Source organism: Pteropus medius, unplaced genomic scaffold (genome assembly GCF_902729225.1).
Source record: "Pteropus medius unplaced genomic scaffold, Ma_sr-lr_union100, whole genome shotgun sequence".
NCBI classification, from domain to species: Eukaryota; Metazoa; Chordata; class Mammalia; order Chiroptera; family Pteropodidae; genus Pteropus; species Pteropus medius.
In genome coordinates, this window is record NW_024341894.1 from 3,420,252 (window position 1) to 3,446,238 (window position 25,987).

Here is a 25,987-nt window from a genome sequence, read left to right on the forward strand (position 1 = left end):
GCCAAACCCAAGGCCATCTTGATTTTCTTCTGAGATATCTTCCAGAAGTTTTATAATTTTTGAGGTTTATATTTTGGTCTATGATCCATTTTGAGTTATCTTTTGCGAAGAGTTTGTGTTTAGATTCTCTCCTTCTCTCTCCATGTGGATGTCCAGTTGTTTCAGCATCATTTGTTAAAAAGACTATTCTTTCTCTATTGAATTGTCTTAGCTCCTGTATCAAAGATCATTTGACTATTTGTATGGGTTTATTTCTGGGCTCTCTATTTGTTTTTTTGTTTGTTTGTTGTTTTGTTTTGCCAATACCACTTTGTCTAGATTACTGTAGCTTTACAGTGAGTCTTGAAGGAGAATAGTGTCGGTCTTCTGACTTTGTTCTCCTTCAATATCGTGTTGGCGATTCTGGTTCTTTTGTGTCTTCATATTAACTCTATAATTAGTTTGTCATTATCTACAAAAGAAATTGCTGGGATTTTGGTTGAGATTGTGTTGAATCTATAGATCAAGTTGAGAAGAACTGATATCTTAACAATATTGAGTCTTCCTAACCATGAACATAGACTATCTCTCCATTTATTTAATTCTTCTTTGATTTCTTTCATCAGAGTTTTATAATTTTCCTTATATAAATCTTATACTTATTTTGTTAGTTATACCTAAGTATTTCTTTTCTCCTCCTCCTCCTCTTCCTCCTCCTCCTCCTCCCTCTGTTTTTTGGTGCCAATGTAGGGTATTGTATTTTAATTTCATATTCCCTTGCTGGCATATAAAAAAGCAATTGACTTTTGTATATTGACTTTGTATCCTGCAATCTTGCTACACAATTGCTTATCAGTTCCATGTCTTTTTTTTTTTTTTTTTTTTTTTGAGTTCTTTGGGATTTTCTACATAAGCAATCCTGTCATATGTGAAATAAGATGATTTTATTTCTTCCTTCCCTATCTGTATACCTTTATTTCCTTTTCCTTTTCTTATCTTATTGCATTATCTGCGACTTCTTGTTATCAATTTCTAGTTTAATTTTATTGTGGTCTGAGAGCATGTATTGTATGATTTCTATTTTAAAAAAATTTAAGATGTGTTTTATGGCCCAGAATTTGGTCTGTCTTGGTAATTGTTCCATATGAGCTTGAGGAGAATATGTATCCTGATATTATTGGGTGAGGCAGTCTGTGTTCATATTTTCAAGACTCTTATTGCTTAATAATAATTATCCTGATAATTCTAATAGCTTAAGTCTGCAGTTGTTGTGGTTCTGATCAGCCATCTTGTTTTTTTAATGTGTTACATTTCAGTCTGAGATATTAATTTTTATTAGAACTTTTATCTTTGGATGTTTCTTGGGCTTTATAACCTCTCCTTCTTTCTTTTAAGAAGTAGAACTACTCTCCCAGTTTCTCTGTTCCCTTCCTATGTGAAAGTCAACTGAGTCTTACATAAAGTTATTGGTTCACAACATTCTTACTTTCAAAACTCTGTATGTTACTTTGTTCTTTTATACTACTTTTGCAAATAGAAGTTTGAGACCAGATTGAGTTTTGTTCTTTTGTGTTAATGTTAACTTTTTTTCTGTCCAAAGAGATTTTTCTCTTTTTAGTACTTATGATTTTGCTTTCCAGAATATATTTAAATGGAACCTAGGTCATTGATTTTGCACAGGAAATGATAAAGCCCTTCAATTCTCACCAAGGTCATTTTTCATCTCTAGAAAGTTCTCTCTTTATAGTTTCTATTATAGCTTGTTTCATTTATTTTAATTTCTTAAGGAACACAATTAAATGTGGTGGAGGAGATGGCTGGAGAAATAGGAAGAGCTCTGATCTTGAAGGATGGTGCTGGAAATTCGCAGCAGATTAAATATCTGCTCGAGCTAAGACAAGGAGGCAAGGACAGGGAATGGGGAAGATTCATCATGCTCTTTTCCCCAAACATCTCTCTGGCTTTTCTCTTACCTGATCCTGACTTGCCCTCACCTCTCTCCCCCATCTTTCACGAAGTGACTCCTCATGTGCCACTTCTTCAGGGAAGCTGTCCCTTTCCTGTAACTGGCAATTGATTCATCCGTTTTCTAGACTAGAAGCTCCTTGATGCCAGCAATGGGTCTAGGTGGCCCCTGTGTCACTTGCATTTACTTTAGTGCCTAGCCTAAAGCAGATGCTGAGTAAATGTCTGCTTAATGGACAGATAATGAATGAATGAAAATGAATGGAGAGCATTCGTTGATCGCCTTGAAGGACGATTTGTTTGAAGATTAGCAGTCAAATTATTTAAAAACCTATCCCCACAGAGAGCTATGGAAATGAAACAAGAATGACAGGCAAAATGGCTTCTAAAAATACCAGAGCCTGAGGATCTTATTTTTCGCACCTGGCTTGGCCAGTTTTGTTTATTCAGAATTTTCTTATTTCCATGTAAATCATATTCTCTTATATCAATCTGGCTTTGACTTTATGTCTTCCTGTCTTTTGGTTAAAAAAAAAAATACTATGGTTGGTGAGCTCCTGGATTTAACATTCTGCTATTATTAAGAGACACTATTTACTAGAGCTTCCTGTGTCAGGGAGTGTGCTGAGTGCCTGACATCTGATATCTAATTAATTCCTGACTGGTCAGTGCTATTTCCCCATTTTGTAGATGAAGGGACAAGTCCGGAGAGGTTAACTCATTTGTGGTCACCCAGGAAATTAAACCTATGAAGCTGGGATTCGAACCCTCATGGGATCCGTTTCTACTCCAATTCTTATCTCCCAGTTTACAAAATGGTCCCACAGCCATTCTCTGAATGACACCTTGAATGACTCTGTGAGGAAGACAGCAGGGATTCCTAATCCAGCCTTACATGTGTGGAAGGTGATGGAGTTGATGGTCAATTTAGGACTTCAACCCAGTCCTACAGACCCCTGGCTCAGCTCTTGCCAGCAGTGTGACTATGAATGATTGCTATCCTTTTCCAAGTCTCATGGTCCTCATCATAGAAAGGAGGTTTTTCCCCAAGTATATGGTATTTTTTCCAGCACCACTTTTCCAACTAGGTGTCCTATAATTCCATTCAGTTCTAACACTGATTGCCAGGAGCTAGTGTCAGACTCCACAAGTTAAGGGCTCAGTTCCATGGAACTGTCCTCACTCAGATGCCAGTTGCAAACAGTGGGTCCCCAGGTTACCTACACTTCTGCCTGATTTGGCTACAAAGTCAGTTATTGAACTTCCTTAGGTTCAAAAATTTGTTAGAACAACTCATAAAATTCCAGAGAATACTATACTTATATAGTATAGTATATATATATACTATATATATATATATATATCTATAGATATATAGATATATATATAGATATATATAGATATATAGATATAGATATATATAAACACACAGAATACATAAATACACACATAAATATATAAAATACATATAAATACATAATACATTTACAGTTTATTATGAAAGATATAAATGAATGGTCAGATGTGGGGATACGTGGGGCCAGAGCAGAGAGGAGTGTCTGTTCCTGTGGAATTGGAGTGTGGCACCCTACCAGCACCTTGATGTATTTGCCAACTCAGAAGCTCTATGAACCCGTTTTTTAGGGGTTTTTAATAAAGATTTCAATACATATGATTGATTAAGTCATTGGCCACTGGTGATTGAACTTAATCTCAACCCAGGTCAGGAGTGAGAAAGTAGTGCTGAAAGTTTCAATCCTCTAATCTGCCTCATTGTTTCTGGTAACCAGCCTCTATCCTGAAGCTATTTGTGGCCTGCAAGAGTGACCTCATTAGTGTAAACTCAGATATGGTTGAAGGGAGCTTGTTATGAATAACAAAAGACACTCCTATCAACCCCATCACTCAGGAAATTCCAAAGGTTTTAGGAGCTTTGTGTTAGATTTTTAAAAATATTTTTTAAAATTTATTTTTGACAAATAAACATTGTATATATTTAAGGTATACAGTGTGATGTTTTGATACATGTATAATTGTGAAATAATTAGCACAATCAAACTAATTAACATATTGATCACCTCTGTAGTTTCCCTTTTTTTGTATGTGTGTGGGTTAAGAACCCTGGAAATTTACTCTCAGCACATTTCGAGTATATAATATGTTACTTACTACAGTCACCATACTGTACATGAGGTTTCCAGAACTTATTCATATTATAACTGAAAGTTTGTATTCTTTAATAAATCTCTCTCTTTTCCTCCCTACTCCCAGTCTCTGAGAACCACCATTCTACTCTCCGTTACTATGAGTTCTACTTTTTTTCATTTGTTTATTTTTTTAGATTGCATGTGTAAGTGAAATCATGTGATACTTGTCTTTCTGTGTCTAGCTTATTCATTTAGCACAATATTCTTTACGTTTATCCATGTTGTTGTAAACAGCAAGATTTCTTTTATTTTTTTTTTTAGGCTGAATTATATGTGTGTGTGTGTGTGTGTGTGTGTGTGTGTGTGTGTGTGTGTGTGTAAAAATACATATATAAAATTTTCTTTACCCATTCATTCAGTGATGGACATGTAGGTTGTTTCCATATTTTGGCTATTGTGAATAATGCTACCATGTACACAGGGAGTGCAGATACCTCTTCAAGGCAGTGTTTTTATTTCCTTTGTATATACCCAGAAGTGGGATTGCTGGATTATATGGTAATTCTAGGTTTAATTTTTTAAGGAACCTCCATACTGTTTTTCATAATCGACTATACCAATTTACATTCCCATCAATAGTGCACAGTTTCCTTTTTCTCCACATCCTCACCAACACTTGTTATGTTTCGACTTTTTGATAATAGTCATCCTAACGGGTGTGAGGTGATATCTCGTTGTGGTTTTGATTTTCATTTCCCTAATGATTAGTGATGTTGAGTATTTTCATATGCCTATTGGCCATTTGTATGCCTTTTTTGTGAAAATATCTCTTTGGGTTCTTTTCCCATTTAATTTTGTGTGTGTGTGTGTGTGTGCACGCGCTATTGAGTCATATGAATTCCTTGTATTTTTTGGATATTAACTCCCTATCAGATGTATGTTTTGCAAATATTTTCTCCCATTTGGTAGGTTGCCTTTTCATTTTGTCAATGGTTTCCTTTGCTGTGCAGAAGCTTATTAGTTTCATATAGTCCCACTTGTTTATTTTTGCTTTTGCTGCCTGTGCTTTTTGAGACAAAATAGATTTTAAGTCAAAAATGTCTCAAGAGACAAAGAAGGATAATATATATTGATAAAAATTCAATCTATCAATAAGCATTAAATTATGTAACAATTATAAACATATGCACCCCTGAAAATAGATTCCCAAAATATATGAAGCAAAAATTGACAGACTTGAAGGGAGAGATAGACCATTCTATAGTAAAAGTTGTAGATTAGTTGTGTTTGGAGTGTCATTCTTCTCCAACTAGTTCAGGCAATTCAGGGCTGAAGAAGGAGAGTTAATTGCAGAGTAAAGAGTCACCACGGCTTTCAGAGCCAGGATGAAGAGCCAATAAGGGCAAATTCAATATAAGTGGATGGGATGCTGCAGCACATCTCTGAAGCTTAAGGCATGACAGTTCAGGTGTAAAATCACCAGTTTAAAAACAAACTGGCATATTCACATCATTGGTAGCAGGCATGGGGATCAGTGCCTTGTCCACAGCAGCTTGGGGGTTGACTGGAATTTCTCTAGGATAGCTGCTCTCATTTTTGAAGGACCTCTGGTTACGTGTGCCATTCTTCAGCCCATTATCGAGCACCTACTATGTGCTAGGCACTGGTAGGGTGCCAGGGATATGAAATGAATGAGCTAAGGAATAAAATACCGATACATGCTACAACATGGATGGACCTCCCCCAAAATTATGCTAATTGAAAGAAGCCAGACACAAAGGACCACATATTATATGAGTCCATTTATATGAAATGTCTAGAAAAAGCAAATCTATGGAAACAGAAAATAGATTAATGATTGTCTGTGGCTGGGGATGGAAATGGGGAGTGATGGGCATAAGGGATCTTAGTGGGATGATGGAAATGTTCCAAAACTGGACTATGGTGATGGTTGCACAGCTCTGTAAATTTGTTATTAATCATTGTATTGTACACTTAAAACAGGTGAATTTTATGGTGTACAAATTATACTTCAATAAAGCTTTAAAAAATCATGATGTCCCTGTTTTTTCATTGGGAATGTGGACCTTCCTCAGGAAGAGGAACTTGCAGGACACACATTTGACCTTGAGGTGGAGACAAAAGGTATCAGACACAGTGCTAGGAAGGTGTGGGGAAAGGGAGGGAAATATGTGGTTGACTCATTTTCACTTTGGGAAAAAAACATATTGTACACACTGAATGTTCTGTATCTCCCCAATCAGTAGAGGGTTCATGCCTAGCCCAGGAGGGGACCACCAGGATCCTGTCAGTGACTGCCGATTGGTCTCTGCTGTCCTGATAGTCAGGCACAGGTGAGAGTATAAGCCCACCCCACTCAGTCTTAGAACACTGAGGCCTAGAGTGGGAAAGGGCTGCGACCCTGGTTCAGACAGCAACCGGGTGGATTTAAACCCAGGTCTCTAGCACCCCACATTCCTGCTTCTTCCCAGCAGGTCTCTCTGGGCTCCTGCAGAGCAGGCTCTTGCAGACAAGGCTCAGAGGATCTGGGCTGATTCAGAGGTATGGTCTTTCTCTTCTCAGATGGTAGAAATCTGGACTTGAGACCCAACTCTGACGCTGGGGTTTAAAATCATGTTTCTTCTTTTTGGGACCATGGGTCTGTGTTTGTAAAATGGAGGCATGGGGCGAGGTGAGCTCTCTTGAGAAGTGATATCTTCTGAATAAAGACTTTACTCTAGGGAGCTTGATAGTTCCAACTTGCCCAGGAGCCTGGGACATCCCAGCCGCTGGGCCAACTTCTAGAGGTGAGTCACAGGGAAGGAAAAGATAATTCTATTATGGAAGGGGGCCACCCACTTGGGCTTTATTAATCCAGCATAATAGTAAAGTAATTGCCTCCATTTATCCAGTGCCTAATATGAACCAGACACTGTGGTAGGTGCTTCCCAGGATTCATCTCACTTAATCCTCACAGTAGCACGGCAAAAGGTTGGTGGTATTATTTGTATTTTACAAAAGAGGAAACTGAGGCTCAGAGAGGTGAGGCACCCTAGTGTGCATTCTCTGCCCATATTTGCCTGTTGAAATCTTACTCATGGCTTGAGACCCATCTCTGGCACTGTGGCTCTCCTTGACGCCATCTCAGTGCCTCCATGCTACCTTATCTGACTGTCTCTCATGACACTTTGGTTGTGGACTATAGATCTTTGAGTCTGTGTCAGTTGCCCCACTAGGCTGGGAGCTCCTGGAAGGCAGGAAGCTGGCCCTACTGATCTGTCTCCTTAGGGCCTGGCCGGGCCTTTTGGGAATGTGGTTTGGATAGGCCCCCAATTTACAAAATTGGATCAAAAGCCACAGGCAACAATAAGAAGAAAGACTACAAGGTCAGTAATGGTGAAAGTAAGTTATAATCCTCATACCCACCCTATGAAGTAGGAAAAATGATCCCCATTAAAAAACAATAAGGTGAGCTCTCCTGAGCATTGATCTCTTCTGAATAAAGACTTTAGGGAGCTTGATAGTTTCAGTCTCAGAGAGCTTGAGTAACCTGATCAAGGTCAAACTGCCAGCAAGTTGAGGAACTGGATTCAACCCTAGCCTGTCTGATTTCAAAGCCCACGTTGTTTTTATTGTTCCAAGGAAATTGCCAATATTTTTGTCTTTTGATTTCTTCTTTACAGTTTTTGCCATATCCACAAACCACCCATGAATTTGAGGATAGTATTTATTCAGTCAATATTTTTTCTTTAAATCAACTCACTTTTAAAAAACATAAATTCATTCTAAAAAGAAACTAGGTTTCCATAATTTCATTTGCCATAATTAATTTAGTTAACTGTTATAATAACTAAGTTCACCACAGGTACCGCCTTTGCTGGTGTGCATCTGTGCTCTGTGGAATCCATATCACACACATCCCAAGTGTTTCACACTGTCCTCATGACCCCTTTTAAATCTCTTCTCTTTTCCTCTTGTTTATTGTCCATTTTGCTAAGAGTCCTAGGGAGTATTGGAAGGGACATTGGAGAAGTTTATCATGTCACAGTCTGAGAGAGCTTATGACTGCCTATAGGCACATGTGAATCAGTGGTCATGTGGCCCTGGACTGACAGGGGCTTTTCACTGCTCATATTTCCTTTGCCATAACTTGTCACATGGTGCCACCTTACTGCAAGGGGGCAGGAATTGTAGACTCCCGTGGAAGGAAAGGAGAACCAAATAATGGTGAGCATTAGGAATATCTCCTACACACCATTCCTCACACCATTCCTATGGGCAGTGGGGAGGTACTAAATATTTTTTGTTTTCTATAAACTAGGGAACTGAAGCCCAGAGAGGTAAGTTGACCAAAGCCATGCAGATGAAACATGTAGAGCCAGCAATTGAACTCTGGCGGTCTGGCTCCAGAGTTCATGTATAAAACCCAATTAGAGTGCCTAACATATAAGTCAGCAATCTATCTGTATTAGATTGCTGAAGCAAGTCATCCAGACTTGGTGGCTTATAACAACACGAATTTATTCTCTGATAGTTCCAGAGGTCAGAAGTCTGAAATCAGTTTCACTGAGATAAATTTAAGGTGTCAGCAAGGCTGGTTCCTTCAGGAGGTTCTAGGGTAGAATCCATTACCTTTCCTTTTCTACATTTTGGAGGCAGCCTACATCCCTTGGCTTGTGACTCTTTCCTGGAATTATTCTACCCTCTTGCTTCCATCCTCATTTCTCTGTAGTCAAATCTCCTTCTTATAAAGATACTTATAATTACATTTAGGGCCTACCCAGATAATCCAGGATCATCTCTGCATATCAAGATCCTCAATTTATTCACACCTGCAAAGACCCTTTGCTATATAAACTAGCACTCCCAGGTTCTAGAGATTAGGACATGGACATCTTTGGGGCCATTATTCAGCCTGCCACGCTATTTGTTAGGCTCTTATTATGTGAATTCCAGTTGTCTTTGGTTCATCCCTTTCTTGGGGCCCTCAGCACTTTCTGCCTTGCAGGATATCAATTAGTCATGGTTTATTTCTTCTACTGGAATGCAAGCTCCCCGAGGGCAGGGGTTAGGGCTGATTCACCTTCCTCTCTACAGAGTTGGTTACATATAAGTAATATATAATTATGGAAATGATTACATTGAGTGAGCTAAATGTTTCCCTTGAGGGCTTGAGAAACAGCTGTGGCAAAGGAGCCAGTGAATGGTGGTGCCCCAATGAACCACCTCTTTCGAGGATGAAGAGAGGGTGGCCAGCTGTCCCCCAGGGCTCATCACTGCTTTGCTGTATGCCACAGCTTTATGTCTGCATGTTGAGGAGGTGAGAGCCGAGGGGAAGGTTGGTTGTCTTCTCACCAATGCCTTTGAATCATCAACTCATTCAGCAAATGTTTACCGATTATCTCTACACATAAGTAACATCTTCGGCTGAGATAGCCATGGCCTTGGGAACCTTTTTTTGGTGAAGTGTGAAAAGATTTTGGGTCACACATATATGTGCCATGGGTAAACTCCCAATCCATAAGGTGGGCTAGAAAGAGGCTCAGGATATTTGGCCTCAAGTCCTGACTTTGCTGCTCTCTTGGATAAGTCACGTCCACTTTCGGAGTGTCCATGCATATCTATGTTATTGAATTTACCACATTATTACATTGTAATTATATATGGTTTCTGCACTCTCCTTTCATTCCATGAGTACTCTGAAGAGAGGACAATGTCTATGTCATCTTTGTTTTCCCAGTCACTATATAACACCTGGTGCATCATAAACTCTTATTAGTAGTAATAATAGTATAGTAATGATGATGTGTGCCAAGCACTTTTATGTACCTTAATGTTGTAATTCTTTCAATCTTTGTAACAATTCTATGAATTATTATTATCCACGCTCCGCAGATGATGAATTTGAGGCATAGAATGTTTAAGTAACTTGCTCAAAGTCACACAAGTAGTAAGTGACACAGGTTTTAAGTTTAGGTCCTCTGTCCACAGTTCACGGTGTAAACCACTCTGTACAACATGGTTTGTTTGATGAATGAAACAAAATGTGAAATGAGGACCTCTAAGTTTTCTTTTAGCTCAGACTTCCTGTGAATCTCAAAAATGCCTCTCAGCATACTATAAAAAGAGACATCTGCTTTGGTGCGGCAATGTAGACCAGGGAAACAAACAGGTCCACACTGGTACAGGGCAGGGTCTACCGAGAGTGGGAGTTTGAATCCTGGCTGTGGCACTTACGTCTGTGACCTTGAGGAAGTTATTTAACCTCCTTGAATCACAATTTTCTTTGAGGGAAAAAGCACAGTACAGTAAGCCCTCACTTAACATCACCCATAGGTTCTGTGACTTTAAGTGAAATGATGTATAATGAAACCAATTTTACATAGCCTAATTGATATAAATGAGAATTAAGTTCCTAAGGTATCTCAATATTGAATGAAATGAGGTTAAATAACATGACGTTGAGGACCTGCTATAATGCCTACATTGTAGAGCTATTGGGAGAATAAAATAAAAAATGTAAAAATAAAAAAAGTGAATGCTTTATGGAAAAGTGCTTGCCACAGAGAAAGCTCTCTATGGAAAACAGTGGAGTATGGAATATAATTGTTACAGTTGGATATTCTTTAGAACAGAGCTAGGTGGGGGATTCAGGTAGGTCAACTTCTCAAGGATTAGTATGAGATCCCCATGCTAAAAAGTTAAGTAAATTCAGGAGTGATCTGCCTTCTGGGTGAATGAACTTTGGATGGAAATCTTGCAGGTTGCCTGTGTTTGCGTGTGCGTGTGCAGAGAGTCTTGGGGTCAGTTGCTGGGGATGGAGTGGGAACATATATTGGAATGAGTAGGGATAAAGGAGTGAGGAAACATGTGCAAATTCCAGCCCTGCCAATACCTTCCTGTACGATCTGGCAAGTTTGGCAAGTTGCCAATCACCTTTGAGGTGTCAGTTTCCCGATTTCAAAAAGGGTAGAATTTGAACATCTCCAAGGTGTCACTGAATACCACCAGTCTAGAAATTCCCAAGCAAATCTCTTCAATGAATGAAAATTCATCCAGTAACCATGTCTACCCAAATAGCAACTGTTTCTTCTTTCCTGCTGACATTGCTATGTATTTGTTTTGGGCACAGCTGAGAGGCATTTTGTTCTGGTGCTTAGGCCCCTCCTTGCTCAAATTGGTGAGGAGCTCCAAAAGGCCCAACTATACCAGCCAGGTTGGCTCTGGCCTCTGGATAAAAATATCCAATCAGTCAACAATCATTTATTTTATTTTAATAAATCACATAATTTGAGAGCAAATACAGGATTATGGGAGAAATGAGCAAAATGAAGAAAATTGAAATTTTCCATAATTCCTTTACCTAGAGATGACACTATTAACATTTTGGCATATGTCCTTCCAGATACTTTTTTCTATGTGAATCTTAACTTAAAAAATTGGATCCATTCAGGACATATCTAACATTTTACAACCTTCTTTTCTCACTTAACATTATATCATGAATGTTTTTCCTTTATATTACATACTTTCCTACATTTTTAATGACTGCATAGTATTCCATTATATGGGTATAATATTTATTTAACCAATCTCTTATTGGACCTTTTGGTTGTTTGTGTTTTTCACTCTGATGAGCATCAGTGTCCTTAAATATTGGAGTACATCTTTAAGGTATTATTAAATGTCTCAAAAGAGGAATTGATGGGTTGAAGGACATGGACGAATCACAAGATCTTGACACACATCTCCTTTTGCTTTTTAGGAATTTCGTATGGTTTGAATAAAAACAAATTCACCATGTGATAAGTGTTCACGTAGTCCCACTTTAAGAGCAAATAGGAGTGCCTATTAAGGGTTAGGGAGGTCAGAGAAAGCTATGCAGAGGAAGTGTCTAGGTGGGAATCTGTAGAACAAGTAGAAGCGAGCCAAAGAGAGGCTAGAAGTGTTCCAGACAGAGGGAACAGCATGTGAGAAGGCCCAGAGGCATGGCACTCTGAGAACAGAAATACGTTCCATATAGTTAAGAGTCTGGAAGGCTGGCAAGTAACATATGGAGTGGCACGATAAAACTGTTTAAGGAAAGTTATTCTGGTTTCAGTGTAGACAATGGATTTAAGGGGGCAAGACTGGAGACAGAGTGACAAGTTAGCAGGCTGTTGCAGTACCCCAAGTGAGCAGTATGGCAGTGGCCAAGACTAGGATAGTGACAGTGGGAACAGAAAAGACAGACTGAGAGACATTGAAGAGGTAGGAAAGACAGGACTTCGTGATCAGATAATAGAGAAACCTTAAGAATGGCTCTTAGGATTCTCTTTGATCTAGGGAGGTTGGAGAACCTAGACACTGTCCTATGGTTTTGGGATAGGAAGATGATGTGTTCAGCTTGGAACATGTTAAATATGAGGTTTCTGTGGGACCCATCCCGAGTGGGTGTCATCTAAGTATTTGGATCCTCAGAAGATAGGTCTGGGCTGCACGTGGCTGCTGGGACCTGAAGTTTTGGAAAGGATGCAGTCACCAAGTCACCCCTCACCAAGGAATGGAGGGGTGCCTAAGAGAAAGCCCCAAGGGACACCAACTCCTAAGGAATATGTAAGAGAATAGTCTTCAGAGAGTGAGAAGTATATGGAGAGGCAGGAAGAAAACCTGTAGTCTGTTGTCATGGAAACCACAGAAGGAATTTTTCAAGGACAGTGGTTGGCAGAGGCTGATAGGGCTATGTCCCTCACATTTTCTCAAGGGTCATCTCATTTAATCCTCCCACCAGACTGGTGAGGTAGGGACTTCATCACCCAATTTAAGATGAAATTGAAGACCAGAGAGAAAAGGCAAATTCCCCAAAGTCATCCAACAAGTCAGTGGCAGACAAAACTTGAACACAGGTCTTGCTTGGGAGTGTGTGGGCCAGGTGGGCAAGCCTAGCACATATATTTTTAGCATGAGCTCTTGGGGTGGCCAAGAATGATGGCCATCACTCACCCGGTACCTCACGTGAGCTTGGTTACTGCTCTACGCCTCACCTGCATTATTTCTAATCCTCACAACCACGAGAGGTAATGATTTTACTCCTAGTGAAGAGGGACCTGGAGTCCAAAAGCAAAGGGACTTGTCCATCACACACCCTGGCAGGTGGCAGAGCCGAGCTAGGAACCGAGGTCTTCCCTCAGCCACCATCATGCCATCACGCGATGGCTCTTTCCCGCGGAGCGGGCAGCGTCTTCGGCGGGAACACCCGGAGGCGCCCCCTGGAACCCCCACCCGCATGCCTGGCTGCTGAGGCGTGAGAGCCGCCGCCGGGGGCCCTCCCTCCTGCGCGCCTTGCACAACCGGCCCAGATAAGTGTTGCGTCTCTGGGCAATTATCGCCCTGCTGCAGCCGCCGCCGCCGCCAGCGCTGGCCGGGCAGAAGGCCAAAGGCTAAGGGACTCGCAGCCACCCAAGGAGAGCGGTAGCCGCCAGTGGTGCCAGCTCCCCGTAAGGTCCACGATTGCACAACGCCAGGACGCAGGGGACTGGAAGGCAGGAAGGCGGCGTGGCGCGATTACGTCACGCACAGTCTTCCGCCTGGGGCACCCCGCCCCCATCCCTCCCCCATCCCCCCCAACCCTGGTGGAGAAACCAGGCGGGTCAGCTTTCAGGTAATCTGCTGAAAGGCTTTCTTTTCCTTCTTTAAATCTTCATTTCTTCCCTTTTCTCTTCATCTTTGTTTGTGTTTTTCCTCTATCCTTCTCATTCCTCCCTTCTTCCTCCCATTCCTCTCTCCTTCCTCCCATTCCTCCCTCCTTACTTTTTCCTCTCTTCCATCTCTCCTTACATACTTCTCTTCCTCTCTTTCTTCCTTCCTCCATCTCTGCCTTCCTCCTTCCCTACTTCCGCGTCCCTCCTTACTCCCACTCTCCTATTCCTTCTTCCTCTCATCCTTTTCTCTCTCCTTTTTCATTTATTCACTTTTTAAAATTCTTTTAAATTCTCTTTTTAATTATGATAAAAAAACAACGTAAAATTTACCCTCTTAACCATTTTTAAGGGTACAGTTCAGTAGTGTTAAATATATTCACATCGTTGTGCAGCCAGTCTCCAGAACTTTTTCATCTTGCAAAACTGAAGCTAAACTCACTGAATGTCCGCTTCTCATTTCCCAGAACCCTCAGCCCCTGGTAACCATGTTCTTTCTTATTCTTCATTTCTTTCTTTTGCCTTTTTGTACCTTTCTTTTCTTTGTCTTGCCTTTCCCTTCTTTCCTTCCTTCTCTCCTGAAAAACCTAATGGCCCCACAACACCCTTGCCAGCCCTCTACAGTCTCTGCCAGGGGATGGGCCAAGAGGCCTGTCAGCGAGGCTGTTAGAGGGCTGATGAATCATCATTCCTCCCCAGTGTGTCAGGGCCAGTGGGCGGCCCCTGGAAGCCTCTCCTGGCTTTTTGCTGGTAGGCAAACATGTCCAGCAAGGAACTGCTGCCAGGAAGAGTTAATTAGAGGCCCCGATTCCAGCAGAAGCTCAGGGTTAGACTGCGACCCCCTCACTCCTCTGGGCCTTCCCCAGCCCTGCGGCTCCTCTTCTAGACGGCGCAAGACAGCCGTGATGATGGTGATGGTGATGATAACTTGGACCTACACAAAACTTTACAGTTTACAAAGCATTTCCATAGACGTGATCTCAGTTTTGTTCTCTTAACAATCCTGGGAGGTAAGCCTTATTATCCCCATTTTACAGGTGAGGAAACTGAGCCTCAGAAAGGTAAAAGGATTTACCTATGGCCATGGAGCTGGTAAATGGCAGAGTTGGCAAGTTGGGGACCCATATTCATATATCTAAAGCACAAAAAAGTGGCTAGATCAGAGTTTAAAACATTTTTTAAAAATTCATTGCTCCCTCTTTTTTGTTCCCATAGCACTTTGTTTAGACCTCTTGAGTGTAGGCCCCACTTGATGGGTTTAGATACTGAATGAGTTATTTGATTGTATGTATAGAAAGTGTGAAAGAGCTGATTTCTAGGCAGCTAAGAGACTTAAAAAGTCGAATAGAATTGCTACCCAGCTGTCCTTGGGTTATCTGTAACTCTGGTTCTCTGTTCAGAGAACATATTAAGAGAACAGGTGACTTCTAAGTGTGGTTGGAGTTACAGTTCTCCCACCTTTCCTAGGTAGAACCTCTGGCTCACTAATAGTTCACATTCTTTGAGTACATTTGGTTTCAATTTTTGTGTCATATGTTGGTGTGGAAATCATTTTTAGTTTCACCGATAATTGTGATTATTAATACTTATGGGTACATGGGGGCATTCACTCCTCTTATGGGTACATGGGGGCATTCACTCCTCTTTCCTTGAAGTAAAACATATTCACAAGATTACTTTTGGCCAATAAATGAGATTTGAAGTGACGTTGGCACTTGTTGGCTGGAGCATTGAATTACAGATGCTTGACTCCTTAGTTCTCTCTTCTTCAGCTACATTACCGAGGAGGCCACATTCCAGGATGCCGGAATTTTATTGGCCTGGGTCTCAGGGAGACTAACGTGAAAATAACTCCCTATTAGCTGTTATGGATGTGTAGAATGAGTGAGAAAGAAACCTTGGTGCTATTAACCCACTCAGATTTGGTCGTTTGCTACTGTAGTTTAATCTAGTCCATTCTGACCAGTGCAGCCATTGATAGAGCAATTGGAATGCTTAGTCAATTTTTTAAACATATTCAGCTTTTGGAACAAAATTTAAATTTTTTAGACAAAAATTATAACGTCACAATCTAGTAGAAAATATAAGCTTTATTTATATTTTCTTCCCTAAACATCTCTTATCACATATACTTTAAAAATGTTTCTAAGAGCTTCTGAGATACAATTAAAATACAATAAACTTCACATATTTAAAGTGTATGATTTTATAAGTTTTGGCCTGTGAAGCCTTTACTACAATCATCATAATAAATATATCCCTTACCCACAAGTTTCCTTGTGTCCTGGTGAAACCTCTCCCCACCGTCCCTTCCCACCAACCCACCCCATCACCTAGTCAGTCACCAAGCAATCACTGATCTGCTTTTGTCACTATAGCTTAATTTACATTTCCTAAAATTTTATATAAATGGAATCATACAGTATGCACTCATTTTTGTCTGGTTTCTTATCACGCAGTAGAATTCTTTGGAGATTCTTTCAGATTGTTGCATGCATTAATAACTCAATCTTTTTATATTGTGAGTAGTAGTCCATTGTATGATATACCGCAATTATTTATTCATTCATCTGTTGATGGCCTTTGGTTGTTTCCAGTTTTTTTGCTGTTTTAGTAAAATTGCTATGAATATTAGTGTTCAAGTCTTTGTGTGGACATGTGCTTTCATTTCTCTCGGAATACCTAGGAAAAGAATGGCTGGAACATATGGTAGTTGGTGTATGGTAAATTTTTAAAGAAACCACTAAACTATTTTCCAAAGTGATTGTAACATACATTCCCACCAGCAATATATGGTAGAGAGTTCTAGTTCCTCTACATTCTTGGCAACATTTGGTATGATTTGTCTTTTAGTCTTTTAAATTTTAATCGTTTAAATAGGTGTACAGCATATCTCATTACAGTTATTTAAATTGTGATAAAATATACAAAACATAAAATTCACTATTTTAACCATTTTAAAATGTGCAACTCAGTGGCACATTTTAGTACACTCACAATATTGTGAACCATCACCACTATGGTTGCAGAATATTTTTTCATTAACCTAAAAGGAAACCCCATATCCATTAAGGAGTCACTTCCCATTTCCCCCTCCCCCAGCCTTTGGCAACCACTAATCTGTTTTATGTCTCTACAGGTTTGCCTATTCAGGATATTTTATAATCAAATATGGAATATGGAATAATGAAATCATACAACATGTAGTCCTTTATGACTGGTTTCTTTTAGCATAATGTTTTTGAGGTTCAACATGTTGTAATGTATTACAGTATTTTATTCCTTTTTGTGTCTAAATAATATTCCATTGTATGGATATACCATATTTCCTTTATCCACTCATCAGTTGATGGACATTTGGGTTGTTCCTACCTTTTTGGTATTGTGAATAGTGCCACTATGAACATTCATATATAAGTTTTTTAAGAAGAAATAATTTATTGTGGTAAGAACACGTGACATGAGATCTACCCTCTTAACAAATCTTTCAGTATACAATACATTATAGTTGACTATGGTGACTGTATATAGGTTTTTGTTTGAACACCTATTTTCATTTATTTTGGGTGTATACCTAGAAATAGAATTACTGAATCGTATGGTAATTTTATGTTTAATATTTTAGAGGAGCCACTAAACTTTTCTATAGTGGTTGCATTAGTTTACATTCCCAACCAGCAAGACAAGAATTTCTCCATATCCTTGTCAACACTTATTGTTTTCTATTTTTTGGATAGTGGCCATCCTAATGGGTGTGAAGTGCTATCTTGTGTTGCTTTTGTTTTTGAAAGATAATTTCACTGTAGAATTCTAGGTGGACAGTTTTTTCTTTTGTATGTAAAAGATTTTGCTTTACTGTCTTCTACCTTTCATTGCTTTCAACAACATCTGTCATCTATATCTTTTTTGCACGGCATATAATATGTCTTTTAGATGGCTTTCAAGATTTTCTCTTTGTCATTTGTTTTGAGCAATTTGATTATGATGTGACTTGGTGAAGTTTTCTTCATGTTTCTTCTGTTTGGGATTGTGCATTTATAGTTTTTAACATAATCGGAAAAATTTTGACCATTATATTTAAAACAGATTTATTGAAATACAATTTATATACCATATAATTACCCAATTAAAAGTATACACTTAAATGTGTATTATGTACGTGGATGATGCACATTATCACCACAATTTTAGAGGATTTTCATTGTCCCAAAGGGAAGCCTTGCTCATTTTACCTGTCATCTTCCAACCCCTACCACCACTAATCTACTTTTTGTCTCTATAGATTTGCCTATTTTAGATAATTCATATAAATGGAATCATACAGTATGTGGTCCTTGGCCATTCTTTCTTTTTTTTTTTCCAAGGCCGTTACTTCTTTAAATATTTTTTTTTCTGTCCCCTACTCCCTCTCTCTCCTTCAGGTACTCACATTTGTTTCAAAATTATTTTGAAAACTATATTCAATATAATTGGTTTGATTTGTAATCCTTTATTATTTTATGCACATAAAATCCTTTCTATTTTGTTTTAAATACATTATTCTAAGGTGTCCATAGGCTTTGCTAGACTGCTAGAGGGTTCCTTAGTACAAAAATGTTGAATAGAATATCCATATTCTAGAAAGTATTATAGATGAGTGTTTTTCAAAGAAAGCTATGCCTCAGGATAGTAATAGTTGCTGCAATAGAAGTATTCTTGGCTCAAATAAGCTTGAGAAATACTGACTGAAACATTTAACGTCTTTTTCTGTTGGATTTCTTAGAGGCTTTTATTTGCTAAAATGTTTTGCATATATCTGAGAGGAGAAATGATGTGCAGCATTTTCCAAATCCAGTGTAGCACATAGTACACACTTTTTTCAGTTTGTTATAAAAAAACCTCTAAAATATGTATGAATTCTACAGATGAATGATCTAAAACATATATTCCCTTAAAAAGGGCCACAAAACTTGTATATATTTCTCAAACTGATGGATGCATTTAAAAGGACAAAAATCTCATGGACTCCCCCAGGATTGACTTAAATATATTTTAGCTTAATGTAATTTAAATTTGTACCAATAAAAACTAGGTATAGCCTCCTTATAAATAATAAAACAAAATTTTTTTTTTTTTACAAATTATATTCAATACTGCACAACCCATCAAAATCCAGACTAATACATTCAATGTGTTGGATTTCTTTTCTTTCTGACACTCAGTGGCTATTTGCAATGTTACTATGGGGCTGACCTGTTAAGGGGAAGGTTCGTTTGATTCCATCATGAGTATAATACTGTGGGAGTGGATGTCTTTGTTCTCCTACAATCTTTCTCTGTTCAGACTTTGGAAAGTTTGCTCCTTATGGGCTGTGATATTTCATCTTCGGTTAACACTCTGAGATTAAGTCTTTCTTTTCTCATTAACTGTTATATCTAAAGTACTACTGCTTGGTCCAAATTCCATCATAAAAGTGCAAATATGGGCAATGTCATGGTTAATTTTATGTGTCAACTTGACTGGGCCATGAGGTGCCCAGATATCTGGTCAAACGTTACTCATGTTTCTGTATGCGATTTGGATGAGATTTATGTTTAAATCTTTAAACCGAGTAAAGCGGATTGCTCTCCCTAATCTATTGATCCTCCTTTTTCACTATCTGCCATTACCCTCATGTTCTCACTTTCTTCCTTAACAAGCTTATTTCTGTTGTTTATCATCATAACTACTCTTTTCAATCACTCTCAATTCCCTTATTCTACTCTTCTTCCTTTGTATTTGCTCTCAATTTAAGCCTACAGATCTGCCTACTACATACCTGAAGTCAATTAGATAAACCTCATGGGAGAAAACACATACCCAGACCAACTGGTCTCACTTTAAACTTATGACCACAAATGTGCAACCTCAGAGTGAGTGTCTCCACTTGAATGTTTAATAGGTGTCTCAGACTTGTCTCAAAGGAAACTTTTGGTTCTATTCTTTCCTCAGCCTTCTCTATTTCAGTAAATAATACCCAGTCACACAGATTATCAGGCCTAAAACCTTGGATATATCTTTAATTTCTTGATTTTGTTACACTTTATACCCAAATCCTGTTAAATATCCCTCTAGAACTAATCAAGATTTTGAAACTTCTCTTTATCATCACTGTAACTACCTTAGTCCCAATCAGCATCACCTCTCTTAGCTGGTCTCCCTGCCTCTGTCTTGTTCCACTACTTTATATTTTCCACTCAGCGGTCAGAGTGATTATTTAAAAGTATAAATCAGATCATGCCAACTCTTCTACTTAAGACCCTTAATTGGTTTTTCAAAACACCAAGAATAAAGTCTAAACTTCTTATCTTGTGATGTAGCTCCTGTTTACTTCTCCAGCATCTTTTTGAACCAGTCTCTTCCTCATCAGCTACACCAGCCTACTTTCCCTTCCTTGAACACACATTATATTCTGCCTTAAGGCTTTTGCATTAGCTGTTCCCTGTGCCTGGAGAAAGAGAGTTCTTTCTCCAGATCATTTCACAACTTTCCCTGACACCCAGTCAAACAGAGTCATCTAGATAATCTGAGTCGCATCATCCTGCTTTAATTATCTGCATAGTGCTTATCTCTAACATTTTCTTATTACACATCCTACTAGGTTGAAAGCCCTGTGAGAGTGGGAATTTATCTTATCCACAGCTGTACTCCTAGTGCTTAGGCCAGAATCTAGTAAATAGGAGACATTCAATAAATATTTCTAAATGAACAACAACAACAAAATGAATGAATAAACATACTAACATAAAACAATTATGTCTCCATCACCAGTGTTAAGACTTTGAAGACTTTTATTGTAGTCTGATGTGAGGCTTGTCATCTAATGAATCTTTTTCACATGTGAAGTTCTCTCATAACTGGTATTACTTTCCCATCTCATGTCTGTCTCTGTGGAAGACATGACCAGCAAGACATGACCAGCTGATCAACACACATTCCTGATGAGACTGGTCAAGTTTCCACAACCCTTTGTAACTTCAGGCAGCCATCATTAATTCATTGGAGCTATTAGGGAAGGTGAAATCCATTTGCTATTCCAGCTGGGCTGTGGTCTAATTTGCTTTACAGTGCAATTGTGTCTGTAGCTTGGCTTGGGAGGTTGAACATAGTTGGCAAGATAAGGTGATGTTGTGAATTTAGATCTGTTTGTTCTGTTCCCTGATCTCAAGAACCAACGTCAGTTCTTTGGCAGGACCCCTGAGCTGGTGGCTTAGCTGTGTCAGGAGGAAACTTCCAGTCCTGAGTATTGTTGATCAATTGGAATGGTCTATAGTGAGTCATGGTGTGGGTGTGTAGTCTGGTGGGAGAGCCTAGAAGTAATATTTAAACATTTCTCTTGGGCTTACAAGTGGGTAGGGCTGTGTGTAACCCCTGAAAGTCATGATTCCTGATCTCAAGGGGAGGCCTTTGGAGATGGTATTTTTAAAACCAAGCAAGGAAGTAGATATTGAAAAGGAAACTTGATACCTTTGTATCAAACACAGACTGTTTGGGGAGATCTCCCCTTCTGGAGCAGGTTCGAGGGTGAAGATGATGAGTATGGATTTGGATATGTTGAGATTGCAGTATCTGTTGGGGGTATGATGATGTAAAGCTCAAGGAAAGTTTTGGACTGGAGTTAGAGATTTGGAGGACATCAGCATCCACCCAGTAGTGGGAACTGTGGTGAAGGATGAGATCACTTAGTAGGTGTGTCCATGTGATCATATCCTTGATGACAACTTGGAACTCTGAGTTATATGAGATCCTGACAAGTATCTGTATGGCCAAAATTAAGTAACTAATTAATATTACCAAGGGGAACCAAGAATCATTGTTGTGACCCAAATTGGGTGAATTAGTGAATGACTGAATGAACTAATCACTACCACATAACAACAAATTCAAGGTCTTTAGTCTCAGCGAGGCTCTTCATGCCACTTGTCTATCTTTTTACTCATCCTTTCACTTTTAACAACTATTCATACCACATTTTTAGTTTCCCTCACCCCTCTCTGTATGTTCTACTTCATGGAGCAAATGAGACCATGAAAATGACCTTTCCTGTCTTCTCACTTTCCTACCCCAGATCCAACATCGTTCCTTTCATGTCATTCTCAGAGCATCCCTCATTCTTTTCAAGGCAGATCTGTCCATTTGCCTCACCCATCCCCTCCAGCTCTCTCTAGGACCTTGTTCCAACAATTATCTTCTTTCTTTCCTGTATCTGCCTTTCAACTGGTTTACCAATCTTATCCAGATTTCTTCAAAGAGTAGTCTGTACTCACCATTTCTTCTTCTTCACTGCCTGTTTACTCCTCAACCTACTATACTGTGCTTCTTGTTCCCAACTTAGGGTTCCCTAAGGACACCAGGAACCCCTCCCTAAGAGCCAAACCCATTGAAAACCTTTCAGTCCTTTTCTGACTTGACCTCTTGGCTGCATTTGACAGTCGAGGAGGCTTTCCTTTTGGTACTATTCCTTTGGCACACACAACACTCAATTTTCCTGATTCTACTCTTAACTTGTCTCCTTGTCGGCTCCTCCTCTTCGGTCCTTAAGCGTTAGTGTTCTTCTCAATTCGTTCTTGTCTTACAGCTCTTGTCACTCTACAGAGTTTCTTTGGGCAGTCTCATCCACACCTGCGATTTTAGCTACAGCCTGTATGCTGCACGAGGATACCATGGCGAGAATATCCAGTGGCTTTAAATTGAATTAGGAGAGCAATTCTGAACTTTATGCTTAAGAGGTAAGGGATTTGGATTCAAAGCAACCCTGGTTAATATTCCATTCCCATCGCTTTTTGGATTAGATCCTAGTCTATTAAAGATATCCACTAATGACGATCTGTATAATCTCTTACAGTCTTGGGATGCCTTTCTTTTTTATCCCTAGTTAATATATAGGACTTTTGTGATTTAGGCAGGAATTTTATTCTGTTTAACTTTATACCCCAACGCTTGTCACACTCCCTGTTCAATCTGCTCAACACAGGTTTATTGATTGAATAAATGAATTTTCCCAGTAACTCTGTGAGGTCAGTCGTGGCAGCATTGTTTTTCATTTAGAATATAAAATTGAGGCTTAGAGAAGAGAAGAAGTAATGTGGGAGGTTAGAGACAGAGCCAGGGCAGGAGCTCTTTCCACCATACCAGTTGTCACCCTAGACAAAATATTCCTGGCTTTTCCAAGCACTGTAAGCAGAGGGCAGCCTGGGGCTCAGAAACACATGGAGTGAGACTCCCAGGGAGCCTTCTAGCACAATCCTTACCAAGGATCGTCCCTTGGGCTTGGAAGGCAAGCTCCCAGTTCCACTGCTACCCTGACAGTTTCTCTGTGAGACTGCTGCAGCCCTTCTCCACCTGCTCTGCTTTTCGGAAATGCCTGATCTTGGAAATGCCTTACATTCCTGTGACATTTCCTATATGTTTAAAGTAACTATAACACGTATTATCCAGCATTTTGGGGTATTTTGCAGCAGGGAGCTTTCAGCTTATTTAGTCCGCCACTTTGTCAGTAGCCTTTTTCCTCCATTCAGCCTTCATCTCCTTCACCACTCCTACTCTGTCTTGGTGTGGTTTCTCCACAGGTGAAGGGTAGTTATGTAGAGAAACTGAAGGGTTGCCTCTCATGAGCCTAAAGTTGCAGCTGAAACCACTGTGGAAAAGATTGATCTTGGGGCTGCAAGATTTATCATTGGGGCCTTCCATACCAGGGAGGGTGCTATGCAAGGTCCCATGAGAGGGTGTGGGCAGGTTTGGGGGGAAAAGCTTCACACGGGGCTGGTGTCCTCTTTCCAAGGCCAGCCCCAGTCCTTTATTGCTGCCTACATAATAACGTCCACTCTCCTCGGCCGGATCTTAGGGCCCTTTGCCACCTGGCCCCATTGACCTCTCCAGCCTCACCTCCTCCTTCAACCAACCATATGATGATCTACCTGCTATTTCTCAGACACAGCCCATATTTCTTGCCTCTAGACTTTATCTCATGCTGTCTCCTCATGTCGGTGTACCCTTTCCCCAATGTTTTGCCTCTCAGATCTTCTCTACCCTTCAAGGGTCAGGTCTAATATCATCTTCCAGGAAGGTGGGGACACTCTTCCTGTCCCCCAGACTCCCATAGCCCATCTCTGGGCCTTCCTGTGGCCTTGTCGACCATACTGTACTGTGCCTGGGGTCTGTGTCTATATAGTACTGGGGACAGCCACCTTTGGCTTACTACACTCCTACCAATGCTCAGCACCACATCTTTCTCATGGAAAGTCCTCTGTGCAATTGTGTGGAATGATGAGAACAGGAGGTATGGGGAGCCTACTTCTCATATGCCCTGGTCACTGTGCAGTAGCCATTTCATGGTGACCCTGAACTTGATGAAAGGTGACCACTGAAGCCTGCTCTCCATTTCCTCGTCCAACACTGGGGCTGCGGGTAAAAGACAAATGAGGGAGCACAGCTGTACTCTGAGTGGAGGAGTTTAAGGCCTCACCTTCCAAGTCCTGAGAGAAGACAAGATGCCACGTTCTGAAAGATCTCTCAGCCACTATCACTCCGTGGCCCAGACCATGTAGGTCCCCTCCAGCAGTACCTCTGGCAGCACCTCTAAATGGAGGAGCAGATGATTGAGAGGTCAGTTAATGGTGGAGGAATTTTAAGAGTAATTTCGAGTATATGCAGAGATTTGGCTTTCTATGCTGAGTTTATCCCCCACCTCCCTTGTCAGGGATGTCTCCACCTTAGCACCAGCACCTAATATAAGGCTTGGCAAGAAACACTTGTATAAATGAATGATTCCTCAAACATTAGAATTAGGAGGACCCAATCGTTAGATCCAATCCACATTTTATGGAGAAACAAATAATAGTAACAATCATTTAATGAGAGCTGACTCTATGCTAGGACTTGTGCCAAGCACTTTACATACATTTTCTAATATTTTTATTTTAATAACGATGTGAGCTGGAAGTTATCATACATACATTTTTTTAGATCATAAAAAAGTTTCTATGTACAAAGAGCTAGAATTGTTTCTTTCATCAGGTAGGTATCTTGGATAAGCTATTCAAGGAAGAACACTTAGTCCAAATTGATGAAGTCTGTATCCTTTGAGTACTGATGGAAACTGGTAGTCCATATTGAAGCCGTATTTCCAGATCAGATGGTGTCAGTTTGAGCAGAACAGAAGGAGTGCAAGCTCTGGCTGAATTTTTGCAGGTGACTCCAGTAGAACTGCTAGTGACCCATCTTGCTTTCAGGGATACAATAAGGCAAAAGGTGACTTGCAGAACCAGCTATGTCCAGAGCCCACCGGTTCACCCGATGCTATACTGCTTCTCATTGCATCTGGAGGAAATAGAGACCCTCGAAAAGGCAGAAATCTGACCCGATCTCTCGGGCTCTCAGGCAGGACAGCCACTTTATCCAAAGGCGCCTTCATTCCTGGCCTTCCAAGACGCCTGGCTGCAAGGACACCATGAAGAGGAAAAAAGAATTTCAAGTGCATTCTAAGAACCATCTCCATTCTCTTGCTGTGTAGGGAAGGAGTGCATACTCAAAGACCCAGCCAGAAAGAAAGGTTTGACCTCCTGGGCAGGATCCACTTCCCATGGTGACGCCTTCTTGAGTTGAAGCTCTGGTATGAAGTAAGACTTGTTTAAAGCAGTTAAAAGCAGCAATCCCCATTGTGTCGAGTGGTGACAGTATAATCCTTAATAATTTCGTTCCCTCTGCAAACTCCCCTCCATTATACATCCTTAAAATGTGACTTCAGATGTCTTTTTAGGTTTCTAGTCCTATAAGTGCAGAGGGATTTGGTGAGAGGGAGAGAGTTAAAGACTCTCTTGCACTCAGATCACTCAGAGATGCATCCCTAGAAACACCTCTCCCATTTTTTTTCGGCCAGAACTATTTGTTTTTAATTTTTTAAAATGAAAAATAACATTCTCTCTATATACACACAAAAAGTAAAGATATTAATATATTAAACCTCCACATCTCTATCACCTAGCTTTAATAATATCAACATATGGCTAATCTGGCTTTATTTACACCCTACTCACTCCTATTCCCTTATCACTGGATTATTTTGAAGGAAATGCCAGATGCATCTGGGATAAATGCATCTTTTATCTCTAAAAGAAAAAGCCTCTTTAAAATAATTACAATATCCTATCACACCTAAAAAATTTAAATGATTTCTTAATATTGTCAAATAGCCAGTCAGTG

The 25,987-nt window shown here is 39.9% G+C and overlaps 1 long non-coding RNA gene across 1 annotated transcript; it reads left to right on the forward strand.

Annotated features, from left to right (window-relative positions):
• The first annotated feature begins 13,700 nt into the window (after positions 1–13,700).
• LOC120597576 (uncharacterized) lies at positions 13,701–25,973 on the forward strand. The gene is made up of 3 exons (XR_005651417.1): positions 13,701–13,731; positions 22,365–22,515; positions 25,299–25,973. It is a non-coding gene; the product is annotated as an uncharacterized LOC120597576 (long non-coding RNA).
• The last annotated feature ends 14 nt before the right edge of the window (positions 25,974–25,987 follow it).